This window comes from Macrobrachium nipponense, chromosome 4 (assembly GCF_015104395.2).
Source record: "Macrobrachium nipponense isolate FS-2020 chromosome 4, ASM1510439v2, whole genome shotgun sequence".
In the NCBI taxonomy this organism is placed as follows: Eukaryota; Metazoa; Arthropoda; class Malacostraca; order Decapoda; family Palaemonidae; genus Macrobrachium; species Macrobrachium nipponense.
Window position 1 is genome coordinate 25,181,956 of NC_061100.1, and position 10,205 is coordinate 25,192,160.

A 10,205-nucleotide genomic window follows, 5' to 3' on the forward strand; every position below is an offset into this window, starting at 1 on the left:
TGCAATGGTCTGTGTCGGTTGTTGTTGTTGTTGTTGTATTAAGCCAACACTTCTTGTTGGCACGGGCCTTTCCCTTGTTCGGCCCGTAGGGAGTCTGTGTCGTTGTTGTTGTTGGAGATTAAGCCAGCCTTGTGCTGGCACGCGCTCTTGCTCCTAGAGCAGCCCGTAACTGGAATATCTGTAAAGATACAAAAAACAGTGCTTTGGCGGTTAGTTTTGGAAAGGAGATAGGGTGACAGGCAGGATTGCAACCCCTTTGAACCTTATGGTACCCATCAGTAGGAGAGAAAGTTTTATAGCAGTGAGACTCAGCCTAGCTGAAGAGTGCTGAGTAGGAAGAAGGAAGCGAGTTTTAGTTTGAGGGAAAGAAGGCGTTACCTATAAACATTTTAGGCACAATATATATACATGTTTGTAGCATCTGAAATATTGCAATATATATCAAACCAACATTAAGCAAGTATTATAGTATATATACATATTCATGCATACTCACACTTATACATATGCTCCCAAAGATATTTATGACTCCCATTGCAACCACTGAAGTAGAGGGTTTGTGCACTGTGTGGCTTTCATTGGTTTTTGTTTACAAGACAATAGGAGATTCCCATGTGTCTATGGAGAAATGCCGTGTGATTCATCTTTTTACCTGGGAGGTGGGTGAGACATTAGGAGATTCCTGTCCCTCCTATGTTATTTAAGATGTGTCTGGTGATCTGTGCCGGTGTCAGCTCTATTTCAGTTAGGTTCGATCTGAAAGACTGTGTCTCTGGCAATATAGTAGGTATGTTCGAGGGGGCTGGATTGCCTCTCGGTCACAGTACTGACATAACCTGCCCTCATTTCCTATCATTTGCCAGGTGCACAGGTATCCTAGCCTTAATCTGTGTGTGATGACTGAGAGTTTTCTAGTTGGTTTGTTTGTGTTTTGATGTCATGCGGCGTTAGATTTGTGACATCCACATACCACTTGGACGTCCGTGAATCTTGCAGATAGTGACGTCGTACTTCACTCTCTTCTTGGAGTTTGGCATAGCTTTTTACAATTTACTTTAAGTGTGTTATGGATGGTTGCACTTTTATGCTTACTGTACTGCAGCTGAGGGCACTTTTGTCAAGGATGTCAGCTTCGTCATTTCCCTGGATTCCCACATGGCTGGGTATCCAGTTTAGTGTGACTCTCCTGCCAGCAGCTTGATGTGAATTGGCCACTGATTTTATGGCTGTTATCAGTGTCACATTTTCTTTTGGATTTTTTGCTTTGATAGCGAGTATTGCTCCTTTGGAGTCAATATGCACTGTTGTGTGTCCTTCTTTTAAATTGGAATTTTCTAAGGCTGTTTTAAGATTGCCATTAGTTCCGCTTGTAGTATGGAGGCATTGTTGGATAGCCTCCAGCTTCCTTTGAAGTCTTGTTGGGCAGCACTGCTGCTGCAGTTGATGGAGCTTCTGGATCAACTGAGCCATCTGTGTATATGTTTTCAGCTGCTGTGTTCCTGATTGCTTCTTCTGCTGCAGTTTTCATTTGTGCTGCTGTGCACAGTGCTTTGTTTGCCAGTAGTATTGTGAAGTTATACCGGATTGGTAGGTGGTTTTTGGTATCCCTCAGGTGGGACATCCTTTGTTATGTTTTTCACTGTGTCCTGCATACCCAGTTCTCTCAGTGTCTGGAGTATACTGCCCGCATAGGTTTTGGGCGGGTTCTATTTCTTCATGCAGGTTTATACATGCTTGCATTTTGTTGTGTGGTGGTCCATTTCTGTCGTTTCTGATGGTTTTGCACAGAATGGGCAATATTTCTTTGGCCTATCCTGTGCTTGAGAGACTGCAGTTGTGTCTCTGCCCTCAAGAGACAAATTCTTGTCCACATTGGGGCTCCAAGTATAAGTCTCATTGCATTATTTTGGATGACTTCCAGCATCTGCTGTTGATCCTTTCTGAGGTTTGTCAGGACTGGTGCTGCGTATTCTACTTGTGCTCTGATGGTTTGTATGTAGAACCTCCTGAGCAGATGGTATGTCGCACCTTCTTGTAGTGATGTGATTTTCTTTAGGGCATTAAGCCCTATTTTTGTTTTGGCTTGGAGGAGCTGTATTTGCTTCTCAGGAGATAGTGAATCTGCAATGCAGAACTCCCAGATATGTGTAGGCTATCCACCCAGTCTATGACGTCTTCCTGTCATGGGAATTGGTTGGGTGGATTTTGATCATGTTTTATCGCCATGGCTTTTGTCTTATTTCTGTTGATTTTGAGTCCCAGTTGTGTGCACTTGTCCTCAAGTTTTTGCAAGGCTTCTTGCATCTTTTGGAGTTGTCTTTGAGGGCCGGAGCTGACGATGGAAACATCGTCAGCATATATGAAGACCTCTACTCCTTGTGGTAGCTCGAGACAGGCTACATTTTCCATAAGGACATGAATAAGAAGGGGCTTAGAATGGCCCCCTGTGGAGTGCCGTTTTCAAGAGAGTAGTATTCTGACATTCTGCCTTGGAACACTACTCTTGCTTCTCTGTCTTGCATGTATCCTTTTGTCCATGTAAGCAGGTTGCCTTTGATCCTCTTTCGGACTAGGGAGGAGAGGATGGCTGCTGCATTGGCCAATTCATATGCTTTTTTCTAGATCTAAGAAGACCACTATGGATTTTCTGCCATTTATGGCACTTAGCACATCTGTGAGGAACTCATGGGTGCCTACTCCTTCCCTACAGGCATAGAGCCTATGGTGTAGGGGCCCTGCTTTCCATAGTAGTCTGTTTAGAACCATTCTTTCTGCAACCTTTTCAGTGCAGCTAATGAGGGATATCGGCCTATATGCGCCTTCCTCTTTTGGCTTAGGTATTGGTTGCGTGTCTTGCTGCTGCCATTTCTTTGGCCTGGTGTGCTCTGCATATTTCCCGTTTACCAGGAGTAGATATACCTGTTTGGCAGGGTCTCCCATGTGTCTCAGCATGCTGTAAGTGATTGTATCTGCTCCAGGGGCTGTGTCTCTTTTCCCCTTGCTGAGTGCACTGTTTAGTTCTTCCATAGTGAAGGGTGTGTCTGTGTCATCAGGTGTGTTGCAGGCAGTATTGATTTCCCTCCACCTTGCTGGGGAAATTTCATTTATTTTTTCCCGTCTTGTTTGGGGAAGGTTGTGGGATTTTGTCCTTTCTGCGAAGTTTCTGGCTATATTGTCAGCTTCTTCTTGTGTGTTGGGATGGATGCTTTGCGCTGTTCTTCCTTTCCCTGCAATTTTTGCAAGGAATCTCCAGATCTGGGTTACTGGAGTTTGTCTGCTGATGTTTGCACACCAATCATACCATGCCTGTTGTTTGATTTCTTTTGTCTCTTCAGTTGCTTGGGCTATTACCTCTCTGAGAAGTCTGTGCATCTCGTCAGATGGTTCCCATCTGAAGAGTTTCCGGACTCTGTTGACTCTGGCATTGAGTTCTTTTACTCTTTCACAGCAGTACCATGCAACTTTGTGATCGATCTTGGATTGTTTGATCTTTGGCATGTACATGTTTGCTGCCTCTGAATTTACTGAAGAACTCTTCATAGAAGAGTTCTATCTCGTTTGCAGGGTTTTCAAGGTAGTCCCTCGCCCATCTCGTCATTGTGGCTTCGAATGTAGCCCAGTTTGCAAACTTGGGGTTCCATCTCTCTGGTGGCGGTGGTATGGGGGGCAGCTTTTTGAGCTGTAGCTGTGTCGGATGGATTCATGCTATTTATTGCATTCGGGTAGTTTGAGGAGATGGGTACTTCACTTTTCATTGGGCAATACCTGTGACGTCACGAGCGATGTCATCAGGGGGCCGGTTGCTGGTTGGCTGTCCTCTTCGTGGGCAGAGCCTCATCCTTATTGGTGATGGTGGAGGTTCCATCGAAGGGCGTGCTACCAGGTCGTCCTCAGGGCGAGAGCTTGAGCTTCGATCACCCTCAGGGTTACTAGGGACGTCCTCAGGATGAGAGCTAACGCTTCTATCATGCTCAGCATCCCTCTGTTGCGATGGTTGTTGTGCGGCGGTTTCTGCTGCTCTCCTGACAGCGGTGGGGAGGAGGAAGGTCTCCTGTGTGACGTTCAAACTGGGCTTCTCCCTCCCGATGTGCAGCGCTTTTAAGATTCGCAAACGACGTAGATCGGGTGCTTGGTCGATCACCTCGAAGTTAGCGACGGTGTCGCTGCGGCTGATTCTTTTATTACATGCAGTCCTTGCATGATTAAATATTGTTCCTTCCTGCGCGTGACAGGAGATCCTCTTGGAGAGGCGCATTGACGTTATCCCGATGTAAGTTCCGAGGCATCCTCGGATTGGGCACTTGTATCTGTAGATGACGTTCGTCATCTTCAAGGGATCCTGCGACGGTGCAGGGTTATTCTTCATAATAAGGCTGCATATTTTCTTACTTCTATAAAATATGATCAAGTTGATCTGTTTGTTGTTGTCGGTCGGGGATATGTGATTCTTGATTATTTCCCGTGGGGCTCGCTCGTCTTCTTTATATCGCCGATGGAAGGTTCCCTTGCAGAAAAAATTAATTTTCTGTTGGGGGTCTGGGTGGGGTTCCTGTAGGTACCATTTCTCCATGCTCTTCCTAAAGACATTCTGGATGCTGCGGTTGGTGTGTCCGTTGTTTACTAGGACCTGGGCTGCACGTTCCATCTCCTTATGGGTTTCTGCCCATGTTGAACAATGGCAAAGAGCTCTCCTGACGTAGGCGCTGATGGCGGTGTCCTTGTAGCGTTCAGGGCATTCACTCTCGCCGTTCAGACACATTCCCAGGTTCGTGGGCTTCGTGTAGACCCTTGTAGTGAACGCACCCTCGTTCTGTTCAAACAGGACGTCCAGGAGGGGAAGACGGCCATCACGGCTATATTCAGTGGTAAATCGTGAACGGCTGTGGGTATGGAAGGCTTGAGGTATTTCCTCGATCTCCTCCATCGTTCCTGCTTTTATGAAGGTGTCATCTATACATCTTACATATACAGATGGCTTCCTAATGCTCCTAAAGACACGCTCCTCCACTATGCCCATATAAAAGTTCGCAAACAAGACCCCGAGGGGGGGGATCCCATTGCTACACCATCGATTTGTAAGTACATATGGCCATGGTGGTTAATGAAGGGATCCTTCTTGGTGCATATTTCTAGCAGAGAGCGAAGGGCGTGCTTGGGGATATTCAGTGGGTCGGTGGATGGGTCCCTATAGACACGTTCAAGGATCATTTCGATGGTTTCATCTACAGGAACGTTTGTAAACAGCGACTCTACGTACATCCATCAATGCAATACTGCCTCCAGGGGGTGCAGATCTTAAGGCTTGCAGGAACTCCGCAGACGACTTCAAACTATGTGTGCTGGGGATGTAGGGGGTGAGAATAGAATTTAGTTGTTTTGCAAGGTGGTATGTGGTTGCTGGTATTTGCCTAATGATAGGTCTAAAAGGGTTTCCATGTGTGTGAGTTTTTACATTACCGTAGATGTACCCGAGGTTGTAATCTCCAGAAATACTAGGTAAGTGTAAGGCGTTTGTGGCTGCGTTGATAGTTTCTATGATCCTACTGGCCTAGCGTTTAATGTCGTCTACGGGGTTCTTGGTAATGCGTTGAAACCTAGTGGTATCGGCGAGGATGTCGTCGATTTTCCGTCTATATTCGGTAGTCTTGATAAGTACTAGGGCTGCGGTCTTGTCGGCTCTCCTGAAGGTGATGTCTTCCTTTTCTCTCAAACTTTTAGCAGCATCCAGCAGACGGCGATCGACAATGTCACTTTTATAAGTTCCTCGGTCTGTAAGGGCTTCTGCTAAGAGGAGAGGTTGAAGGGCGTCGGTGGTGTGTACATTTCCAAGGCTTTCTTGTTTCAGTATCGTCTCCGTAAGGTATTCTATCTTTATCTTCTTATTAAGAGGACGGGGGCGAGAAATTAAGTGGCATTTCAGGCCTTTCTTGAGTATGTCCTCTTCTTCAGGAGATGGGGTGTAGGTGGTTAGGTTAAAATATTTGTCATGTTCTTGCGGCAGGCGTATTTTACCTCCATTAAGGTTAATTAGTTTTCTTGTAAGGGTCTTCTGTTTCTTCAGGGCGTCTTTCTCCTCCATACGTTTCAGACAGTCAACGATGTCCTGATGGTGCTGCACTGTTGTGGGGAGAGCATTGCTGCTCGTGCCATCATTATTATCCCCGGCATCCGAGGGGGCTGCTACAGGACTCATACCGCGGATTTTATCCCATTTCATGAAGAGTTGCGCCCTTTAATAATAATAATAATAATAATAATAATAATAATAATAATAATAATAATGATGATGATGATGAAGAAAGTATCACTCATTGATGTCGCAATACCATTGGACACCAGAGTTTGAGAGAAAGAAAAGGAAAAAATGTATAAGTATCAAGACCTGAAAATAGAAATAAGAAGGGTATTTGATGTGCTTTGCCAGTGGAAATTGTACCTATAATCATAGGAACACTAGGAGGCACGATCCCAAGATCTGTATGACGCTGGGTGGTGAATTCAAAATGCCATCATGCGATATTCATATGTTTTATGAACTTTGGGAATCAAGTGACTGGAGATGGATGTTGGTTTTGCAATTTTGTCAATGAATACCTTTATATGCTCTTAATTTCCTTTTCAGCACTGAATGACGTCATGGATATGTTTTCGGTGGCCTTGGCTATACGCTGTACAGAACACTTGATCGTATTGCCACTGGCTTTATTTATGTGATGCAAAAGAAGTTTCGTCGAGATCAGCAAAGACGGAGTCTTTAAAGCAGTGGTTCTCAACCTTTATACGACCACGCTCCCTCTAAGAGTATGTCCTTCCCTCCACGCCCCCCTTGCATCTGTGAGTAAAATTCCCTCTCAGACTTAGAGAGAGAGAGAGAGAGAGAGAGAGAGAGAGAGAGAGAGAGAGAGAGAGAAAGGGGTTTCGAGGGATAAGGAGGGAGGTCAATAATAGACTCTAGGAAAGTAATGTTAAAAGGTGATACTTTTGCATTTTTCTCATAAACTTCCGAATATTAGTTCCTCATCCTTGTGAAGAGCATAACGAATATAATTAGAGAATTTCTTTTATTCATTTTCCCTAGGGCTTGCGCCTCCCCTGGACATTGCTGACGCCCCCCCAGGTTGAGTGGAACCGTTGCTTTAAAGGCTCAATGAATCCTTTTCCTCCTCCCTTCGGCCGTGAGAATCGCAGGAGGAAGGGAAAGGATGGAAATAGGTCGGGGGAAGAAAAAGAAGAAGATGAAGAAGTCGGGCTACCTATAAAGGAGGGAGAGAGTCTCTCGTGGCATCACAAGTTCTTCTCCCGATCGCCATGAAGGTTCTGGTGGTAAGTACGATGATGTTTACATACATACATTCAATTGTAGTCCACATAGGAAAATGAATAGAGGTTTTCTTTAGAAAATGCCCAACAGTTTCCTCCTCCAATGGACCCAGAAGAGGTCCATGGAGGACGAAACTGTTGGGCATTTTCTAAGAAAAACTCTATTCATTTTCCCATGTGGATTATAATTGAATATTACTATATATATATATATCTATATATATATATATATATATATATATATATATATATATATACATACATATATACATAAACGTTTTAATCACAAAGCCCTCTTAACTTCTCGACTTCTTCTTCCAACAAAGAACCAAATGGAGAAATTCTAAGGCCCGTTGCAGAATTCGAACCTGCAATCAGCATATGAGGACGATGCGATGGTTCTCCATTTTGACTCACATCTGACTTTTGAGAAACATCCAATGAAAGTTTCAGTAGATGCCACATAATGCCTGTTTTAGGTCATTATTTTTGTGCTTCCTTTACTAGACTACGGTTCTCCGTTGTGGATGTCTGCTGCTTCTGCTAGAGATTTATATCTGTTTTAGGTAGAGTTGTTCGTGGAGGAAGGTTTCTGTTTCCTAAAAGTAGCAGCTATAATTTGGACCACCGATCGACGGATGGTCTCTTGTTGTCACCTTTTCCTAAGTTGTCTTTTAACGGAGATCTTCCACATTCACAACTGATCCCCGGTCCCCTTAATCTGCCGAGAGCGACCTGATTCGCTGAACAGCAGCACCAATAAGCAGTCAAGGCGCCTTGCTGTCGAACTTCTCAGTTCCAGAGGTTCATTATTCTTCACACCGTTGGACTGTGGAACAATGGAACACTGGAACACTGGAACAGTCTGCCTGAGGATGTCGAGCAATTGGAACTTTATAAAATTGAAGCGAAGATGCAGTGCTTTTCTACCTTAATGACATTTTACTTTTATTTTAACACTTTTAGACATATTTATTAATTTATTTTTTCTTTATAATATGAGAAACATTCTCTTTCTGTATTTCAGTTTCTACTTCCTAATAAAACACAGCCCATATTGTTTGAAGCTTGAATTTAAAAAAGTCAGTGGGCTCTTTGGTGGACTGGTTTTAACTGAATAGGGTTACTACTTCAGATTTGAATATAATAAAAGAATAATAATAATAATAATAATAATAATAAGAATAATCAATAATAATAATAATAATAATAATAATAATTTGGATCCTAAGGATTCGTAGTGAACAAACGCCATCCAACAGTGTGAAGAAATCGAGAAATTATGAAATGTACTGTGATTGTTTACAGTTACATGGGTATCTGATAGAAAAGTGATCAGCTGATTCTATATATATATATATATATATATATATATATATATATATATATATATATATTTATATATATATATATATATGATTGTGATTTTTATAAGATGGAAAAGAATGAAAAATACAGACGGATACATCTGTGAAAATAATGCCAGAATATTCTCTCTCTCACATCTCTCTCTCTCATTATCTCTCTCTCTGTTTTGCAGACTTTCCTCGCAGCATTAACAGCTGCTGCAGAATGCAGCAGCTTCTTCCAGACCTACGGCGTCCCTCCCCCACCCCCTAGCCCCCCTCTCCCACCATACAACGGAGGGGGCATCTCCTGCCCCGACTGGCAGATCTTCCATAACGGAAGATGCGTCGCCCCCGAAGTCACGAGAAACGTCTACGTCTACAACGTGCCCCACGTTCCAAAGCCCCCCGGGCAAAGACACCCCACCCCACCCCACCCCCAAGGTCGAGCACAACGTGGTCTTCGTCCGGCTGCCCGAGGAATTCGGAGACGAAGACCCCATCGTGGTTCCTCCTCCCCAGCAGAAGAACATCGTCTACGTCCTGAAGAAGAAGTCTGACCGTGACGGAACTGACGTCATCCACGTCCCGGCTCCTCCCAAGAGCAGCCCAGAGGTGTACTTCGTGAATGTTGGCCAGGGGGAGAACCCTCTTCTACCGACGGGGGAGGACCTCCAGAGCACCTTGTCCAAGGGCGGCGCCGAGTTCACCGCCCAGGTCGTAGGGGGAGGAGATTCGTATGGGAACAAGATCATCACCAACAATGGGCATCAGGAGATCCACACCATCTATGGGCCTCCAGACATCACTACCATCTATGATCCTCCTGTAAATCCACCTTCCGTCACGTACAGTTCGCCATAATTACTTCCTTAGTCGAAGTTGCTTCAGTTCAAACTCAAATTCAAAAGTGTATTCATGCACATGAATACACTTATTAAACAAATGAAAAAATATATGAGCTGGTAAGAATAACTTATCCCCCGGGTCTTATCACCTGGGTCTTTTGACTGCTCAAGTTATGTGTGATGTTTTCCATTACGTCGAAATATATTGATTTAATCATCTCCTTTCATTCATTTTCCTAGTGATAGGAAACTTACCCAGTCAGTGTCTTCATCTGCAGTAGAGAGGTGTTTTTTGGTTTCATACCAGTGCAGATTTATATTCAATGAAACATCCTTGGCTACTGCGGCTGCTGATGTTCCATTAACGAGAGAGAGGAGCGTTCTGCCATGATGCATGGTAGATACACCGATTGACCACAATTCCTTATGATTATATACTGGGACTGATTTTTTCGTTTTTTTTATCAGTTCATAATTTTCTATCTTCAATATTTATCCTTAGCTAGCCGTTGTAAATTTATTTGTTGTGCTTGAAAAGACCTATAGAAAAGTGCTTCAATATAACGTAGAGTAAGAGAGATTTTTTTCTCCTACTCATCGTGTGCAGTTCAGTCTGTTTGCGTATCTCACTTCTAAATAACTTTGAACAGTTTATTTGGGAAATATCCAGTTTTACTTAAACCTTTCCTAA

At 43.8% G+C, this 10,205-nt stretch overlaps 1 long non-coding RNA gene across 1 annotated transcript; it reads left to right on the forward strand.

Annotated features, from left to right (window-relative positions):
- The first annotated feature begins 7,106 nt into the window (after positions 1–7,106).
- LOC135211611 (uncharacterized) lies at positions 7,107–9,733 on the forward strand. Its single transcript, XR_010313675.1, has 2 exons — positions 7,107–7,323; positions 8,861–9,733. It is a non-coding gene; the product is annotated as an uncharacterized LOC135211611 (long non-coding RNA).
- Positions 9,734–10,205: the final 472 nt, after the last annotated feature.